This window comes from Schistocerca nitens, chromosome 5, assembly GCF_023898315.1.
Source record: "Schistocerca nitens isolate TAMUIC-IGC-003100 chromosome 5, iqSchNite1.1, whole genome shotgun sequence".
Taxonomy (NCBI): Eukaryota; Metazoa; Arthropoda; class Insecta; order Orthoptera; family Acrididae; genus Schistocerca; species Schistocerca nitens.
The window spans coordinates 605538696-605546864 of NC_064618.1; the positions used below are offsets into that span (position 1 = coordinate 605538696).

Sequence of the window (8169 nt, forward strand, 5' to 3'; positions counted from 1 at the left end):
TATCCTCTGCTTCACTCAGATCTTTTATCATTCCCATTTTTGCTGGAATTTTCCTTTAATTTCTCTAATTTCTCATAAAGATCTCTTGTCTTCCCCATTCCATTACTATCTTCAACTTCCTTGCACTGTTCATTAAAGAGTATATTTTTATCTCTTCTAGCTAATTTCTGAAAACCTTTATTTAATTCAAACATAGCTGATCTATCTCCCTTGATTTTTGCTTTCCTTCGTTCTTCTGCAACTTGCAGTGCAACTGATAGCCATCTAGTCTTCTTGCTGTTCCTTTTCTTGGGAATGTGTTTCTCTGCGGCCTCCTTGACAGTATTAGCTACTTCTGTCCACATCTTTTGTGAGCTTTTGTCCTCCAGCTCTAATACATTAAATCTGTTTTGCACCTCTACAGTGTAGTCGGAGGGTAGAGAGTTAAAATCGAATCTGCAAGTTAGGATACTTTTTGCTACATTCTGAAGTTTCAGCCGAAATTTTGCAATCAGTCAGGAACTCAAGATCTGATCCGCTGTCAGCCCCAGATCTTGTTGTAGCTGACTGAACCACGCTCTTCTACCTCTGATTACAAAGTATGTAATCAATTTGGTTCCAGTGTTGGCAATCTGGTGAAGTCCAGGTATACAGGCATTGTTTTGGTAGTTGAAACAGTGTATTAGTAATTATCAATGAATTTTCTTGGCAGAATTCTAGGAGTCTCTGTCCTGCTTCATTTGTTGTACCAAGACCATATTTCCCTGTTATACCTTCTACAGCTTAATTTCCCACTTTTGCATTCCAATCTCCAACTATGAAGACGATATCCTTTTTTGGTGTTGACAGTAGTAATTCTTGTAAATCTCCATAGAACTGGTCAATAATTTCCTCTTCAGCATCGGTTGTTGGCGCATAAACTTGAATTACTGTGATGTTGAGGGGCTGACCTTGAAGTCTGATGGACATCATTCAATAATTTTTATATTTGTATTCCATTACAGCTTTTCTTACTTTATCACTAACTATGAAGGCTACTCCATTACTTCTGTTGTTATTGTGTCCAGAATAATACACCATATGGCCATCCGAAGCAAATTCTCCCATGCCAGTCCACCTCATTTCACTTATTTCTAATATGCCGATGTTAATTTTCTCCATTTCTCTTTTCACTATGTCTAGTTTTCCTTGATACATGAATCTTACACTCCATGTTCCTATTTAGTGCTTCTCTTTGCACCATCTTAGTCTTCGTGAAGCTCCTCTCAACCTGGTTGCCCCCAGAGATCCGATCGGGAAACTTGAAACTCCAGAACATTTTGAGTTGAGCGAAGCCATGGGGTTTTCTTGGGATAGTTCAGTGGTGGTGTCCCGTTGCCTTCCACTGTCCTCCAACTCCTATCTGCTCACCAACTCAGTTTCCCACTGGGGTTGGTTACCCAACCTTCTGCTGAGTTGCTTGGCTTAACAGGGGCACCACGTGTAGGTAGGAAGTTGGAGAATTGAGGTGACAGAGGCTGTGAGAACTCTCTTGCTGAGTTTTTGTAATCACGTATCACCTAATGCCTACTCCCAGATAATTTATGGAATTAACGGCTTCCAGTTGCTGACCTGCTATATTCTAGCTAAATGATAAAGGATCTTTCTTCCTATGTATTTGCAGCACCTTACATTTGTCTACATTGAGATTCAGTTGCCATCCCCTGCACCATGCATCAATTTGTTGCAGATCGAGACATGTTTCCAGTAACAGTGTTTTCAGCAAAGAAAATGGACCATACACCTTCTCCCATGAGACTGCACAAAACACATTAAATTTTGGAGAGTCCTTCCCATGTTGTAAAATTTCATGTGGTTGTTCCATATCCCATATTCTCATATTATGATGGTTCATCTTCCCATTTAAATAGAGTGTTGCCTTGTCTTTAAACACTAAGTGTGGAAGGAAACTGTCATCCTACATCTTGCCAAGAACAAAATTACAGAACTGCACACATTGCTGTTTGTCACCTTCATGCAGAGACTGCAATAGCTGAATTTTGTACAGTTTCATTTGTAAACATCAATGCAACACTCCCCAGATGGACATCGGGGGCAAGTTGAGTTGTATGGCATATGAATTTCTGTGGACTCCTTGTGAAACTATGGCAGATGCAGTCAACATCTGTGTCAGGTACTCAGGGACAGCCTGGTGACTTGCCTTTACACAAACAACTTGTTTCTTGGAATTGTTCATATCATCATCTAATGCTCTGTGCTGTAAGAGGAGCCACACCATACCTAGTACGAAAGTCATGCTGAACAGTTATTACTGACACAAACTGTGCAAAATGCAGAACACAAAATGCTTTCTGTTATCCAGTCACTTGTTTTGACTAGAACTAAAGCTGGTGCATGCTGCTTCTACCTAGCAGGAACCGTGTAAAACTTGAGCACTTGCTCTTTCCAACACTGTTAATGCACATATCTCAAATAACATAATAGTTATGATTTTTTAAAATCAGATATTCTTTTTGATACACCCTGTTTTCTAATTTTCTGGAAAGTATACTGCGATTTACACAGTCAAATGCCTTTCACACATCACAAAGTATACTTGTAGTCTGTAATTTATTCTGTAATAAATTAAGTTCACTCTCACTGTATGTGTACATAGCCTTCTCAATGCTGAAATCCTAAGAAAAATGAATTGTGACTTGTATAATATTTTATTTGTGGTCAAATGGTTAAAAAGAGGACTGTATATTATCTTTTCTAAAATTTTTGAGAATGTGTGAAATCAGATGGAAATTTGATGGTTTTTCTTCATCTCCTTCTTATATAAAACTTTACTTAGCATATTTCAATCATTCAAGAAATGTTACACTGATAAAAGACTGGCTACCAAAATAATTTAAAATGTAACCAAACTCAAAGGAATACTATTTAATCAAATTTGTTAATATATTACCATAGCAACTAGATTTTTTTTATTTTAAGGATTTTATGTTGGAAATTACTTCTACTGATGATGTGAGAGTCATACTCATATTATTGTAGTGATTTGTAGTGACTGGTCAGAGACATTCTTTCATGGCATCTGCTGAACCTGACAACCCCATCTTTTCAGTAACAGTTAGGAAATGCTTATTGAAAAGTTCAGAAACACTGCACACATCAGTTACCCATGTATCATTTACTCTTGATGCTATATATTCCTCTATGTCTCTGATTCTACAGTCTCTTCCTTCATTACATCCCAGATTGTCTTTATTTTGTTATCTGATGTGACTATCCCTTTCTGGTAATGCATTTACTTGGATGTCTGTATTACTGTCTTCCATATTTTGCAATATGTTTTGTAATAATCTATAAAATTTACATCAGAGCTGACTGATAAGAGTTTCCTTTTTTTCTTACAAGAGTTTCCTTTTCTTCTTCCTTGAGTAATAATCCATGCCCTTTTTTTAATATATGTTTGTCTAATCTGGGTTAGTTATGGGGAAAATAGTTTTCAAGTAAGTTATGGACATTATTAATAAAAATGTTGAATTTCTCATTCATGTTATGAGCATTGCACGCACCACTCCAATTCATATCTTTGAGGAGTTTCCTGAAACACACATGTTTTGGCTTGCTGACTATCCATTGGAACCAGGTTTAGTAGATTTTATATCCTGATCAGCATTAAAATTTGGCAAAAATAACAAAATGTGATGGTCTGAGAGGATACTAATTATTGGTTTTATAATATAATTTTGTTCATTAGATATTTCTATAATTATATTATCAATGCCCATCTTTGAGACCTTATCTATTCTAGTTGGGGAGTTAATAGTATGTATGTTAAATGACAATGCTGCTAACTGTAATAAGTTCTTACTGGGAGAGGTTTCAAGAGAATCAACATTAAAATCACCAGCAACCCCAATTTTTTATTTCTTGTTAAATAGGTCAACAGTGCTTCAAATTTATTTATGACTAGAATAAAATTACTTGCTGTTACTTGGTAGAAACTTACCGTTGTGAATGATTTATTATGAAATTCTCCTTCTGTTGTACATGCAGAAAAAAGATAGTTGGCATTTCACATTAACTGAGATAAAAACTGGGTTGAAGTAAAATTGCTGCTGATTGGTGAAAATTTTTAGCCAGTAACTGTGTTTGCTGATCTAATGTTTCAGAATTATGCTGTTTAGTTTCTTTCTCAAGCTGAAGGTTCATTTCAATCCTGATTTCTCTATTTCTCTTAGAACTTAACTTCTTCTGTCCTACATAGCTTAAAAAAGATGCTGCTACCACATCTGTAATCACTACTGCTATTTTTCCGCTCATGGCAGTGACCCTCCACCACCACCACAAGAAATTTCCTCCTGTTAGCCCAGCCAGTTAACCCTTCCCTTTCCTGTTGAAGTGTAGACCATGCCTTGTACAATCCCACCTACTGAGAGAATCAAGAAGGAGCCACACCAATATGTGACCCCACACCTGACCCAAGCACCAGTTCCATTTCCATATTAACTCTCCTCACAGAAGAGTTCAAATGAGGTTGGTCATGGGTCACGGCATCTCAGTACAGATACAAAGTCCACACTGGTATGTCTAGATGCTGATGCAATCTTTATCACATCACACTCTATTATTGTACCCAGGATCTCTGCCAATACAGTTGCCTGACCCATCCACAATAACCATAGTGTCTTCACTAGCAAAGTTTTTACAAACCAGACCAGCACTGGCTTTAAAAAAATTGTTGACCTGGCATTCTGACCCTAATTCATCCTGCAGAAGTTGCCTACACCTCTGCCATGAGAATTACGTAACAACAAAACCTTCTTTGTCTTTGCTGAGTTTCCTACATTCTTACTCAATTTTCTACAGAACATTTCGTACACTCTGTCTACACCTCCCTCTGCCTGAGGATTATCAGTTTCTAACTGAAGCAACAAGTCCTACTTATTTTTCACATTCACCACAAAGCTGTCTGATGAAGTTCTAGGCCTGTTTCTTCTGTTACCTGTTGCTATTTCCCACCTCTCTTTATACTTCTCCCTCCTTAACCTGTCCAGATCTTTCCCAGCCTGATGTAACTCAGCCTGCAGGGCTGCAATTTTCCTCTCCTGTTCCACTATCTTCCTATCTCTACTACATATCCTACAGAATCACTGGTGAAACAATGGAAAATCCAGGATGGAATGTAACAGTATTATGAAAAGGATAGTTGCCAGTCATCATATAGTGGAGATGCTGAGTCGCAGATGGGCACAAAAAAGAGACCATCAGAAAGCGAGCTTTTGGCCAACAAAGCCTTCATCAGAAACAGACAACATATACACACACAATGTACATTGTCTATTTCCAACGAATGCCTTGTTGGGCAAAAGCTCACTTTCTGATGGTCTATTTGTTGTGCCTACCTGCAACTCAGCATCTCAGTTATATGATGCATGGCAACTACCCTTTTCATAATACTGTTACAATGACTGATGAGTCTCCAATTCCCACACCCCTACAGTCACCCCAATGGAAAAAACTACTGCGTCCATCACACCAAACCCCAGAGCAAACAATTCTATGGTAGGTCAGGCACTTTTCATCCATGACAAAATTAACACTTTAATAATAGTAAAGCAATTCAATTACTGTAAAACAAGAAAACACGTTTACAAAAACTAGGCCTACTCGCAGCTGTATGCAAACAAAACTACTACATGCACACTTTTTTGATCCAGAAAGTTAAATTCACGCTATGTTTAACAATTAACTTTACTATCTGAACAGAAAATACAACAATTAAATGAGACTGTTTAAGTTTACTGCACTAAAATGTACCAAAAATATGACTTTAACTCTACTTTATGACATTTTCTTGTTTTCGGGAATAATACCCAAAGAAAAGTGAAACCTTTAATGGTAAGCTTGGAAACACACTAATACAAATCTTTAATTGGTTATCAGCATTAAACAAAGTTTCATTTCAGTTTAAATCACTTATCTGTACAAGAGCACAAAATTCATGCGTTTTGCCTGGAACAGGGCTACCAACATGGTGCTCCTTGGTAGCCAGACAGCAGGCATGTGGGACGGAGGGGCAGAGGGGTAGCAGAAATCACCATGGCTAGACTGTACGGATGGGAACACTCGATGCAGAATGGATTACAGCTGTCAAAATGGAGGTATAGTTGGTGACTGGTAGGTTTGATGTGGATGGAGGTACTGATGTAGCCATTTCTGAGGTGGATGATGATATCAAGGAAGATGGCTTGTAGGACAAAGATGTCATCACTGCATCTGAAGCAAGTGAGGGGCTGCTGATACTGAGTAAGTGTTTAACGAGACCAAAGAGCTAACATCATCATCTCCTATTCACCCCAAGAAAGAAGCAGTGTACCCAATTTGTCTTCATATAGAGTAAATTCTGCATGCAGGAATGAGAAAGTGTACTAAACATTTACACACAGTATGTAATGAAGATGGAACACGGGAACTAACGCATTTTTCACCAACTGGGATGTCAGGAATGACATGAAAACCATATCAAGACTGGCCAGCACACCGAACCCTCATCGTTAATAAGCTGGGCTGATTTGATATGGGGCTGGCATACTTCCCCGTCCCAGAAGAGGTCACATTAACCCATTTGGCTACCTGGGTGGGCCCCAGATGAGGGGCTTGGGCTTCTTGGTGGTTAGGAAGGATTCCTCTAGATAGCCCATGAACAGTTTGGTATCAGATGGTGCCATGCAGGTGCCAATTGTTGTACAACAGACTTGTTTGTAGGTGATTCCTTCATCATGGTAGGTGCTATTATTGATATTGTAAAAGTTACGGAACTCAGAGGTTTATGATCTGTAATATGTCATGATTTTCTTTTATTCCAAGTGACATTAATGCAGAATTGTTTAAATGATAATGCTCCTGTCACTGACTGTTATTTATTTCCTCCTGCATACCCTATTGCAGTTTTGACTTTTTAGCCATTATCTAGTGATTTATTAATGTCTTTTTGAGATCGGTTCTAGTGTGTGTTGCAGTAGATGTCAAGAATATTGTTTGACCATACAGAGATTGTTACGTTAATGCCACACTTATGACAGTTAAATGATAAAAGCATTAACATTTAAAGATCTGTAACATGTAGCTCCCAGTTCAGCTTCTTATCAGTATAAAAATCCTAGAGTTTTGACTGTATGTTTCATGCATTATTTGTAGCACTGTGGTCAGGCTTTTTGCAGTACTGAATTTATGTATTGTGTTTTATTGAAGTCTAATGACAGCCCATTTTCAGAACATCACATAACATTCTTGGATAAATTGTAGTTCACTTGTTGTACAGAGGTCATTTAATTGAAAATGCTTCAAAATATATACAACTGAAGCATATTAGTTGTAAGGTTATGTATGTGAATATCACACAGTAGTTTTGTTCATAATGCACCAACAAACTCATTCAGTAACTTGTAATGATTTGTGTCTATGGGAAATCAGTAAAAGATGCAATATAGCCTAGAGGTTATTTAAAAAAATTATGGGGTGTGTCTGCATTTAAAATTTATCTTACCTGAGTTCCATCAGAAATCATGTGAAGAAGTTTCTCATTCTCAGCCTCTAGCACTTCAGCTTTCTTCTTCAGACGATTAACTTCTGCTTCAAGCTCCACAACACGCCTCTGCAAACCCTCAGCTGAACTTCCAGCTTCTACTATGGTTGGTGAAGTAAATTCCTGTCCACTAGTAATACCTTCAGCTCTCATCCGTAGCTCATCCGCTTTTTGAAGTGCAGCTAAATACATAAGTTCCTTCCGTTCCATTGACTGTATCCTCCTTTTTAGTTGCATTTCATTTGTGGCAATTTCTTGCAATTTTTTCATATTTTCAATATCATCAGGTGTCAGACTTCCAGATGGTTTGGGACCTACACTTGCCAACTCTACATTTTCAAGTTCTTGAAGTCTTCTAGTGTATGACTCATCCATTGGCAAGAGCTGCTGTCCCGTAATTATTCGTGTCACTTCACCAGGAGTAACCTAAAAATATATAAATACATCGAGTTACTTTTTATCATAATAGTACTCGAGAAGGTCATACAGTTGGTATGCAAGCTACACCAGTAACATCACAACCCAAATGAAAAAACAGTCACTGAAACTCACTGGTGTGTTTAAGTACATCTTAATTTACAATTAATCCATGCAGATATGTAATCATAATA

General features: G+C 37.8%; 1 pseudogene; it reads right to left on the bottom strand.

The window, feature by feature from the left end:
* Positions 1–11: 11 nt before the first annotated feature.
* LOC126260606 (craniofacial development protein 2-like) lies at positions 12–1317 on the bottom strand (annotated as a pseudogene).
* Positions 1318–8169: the final 6852 nt, after the last annotated feature.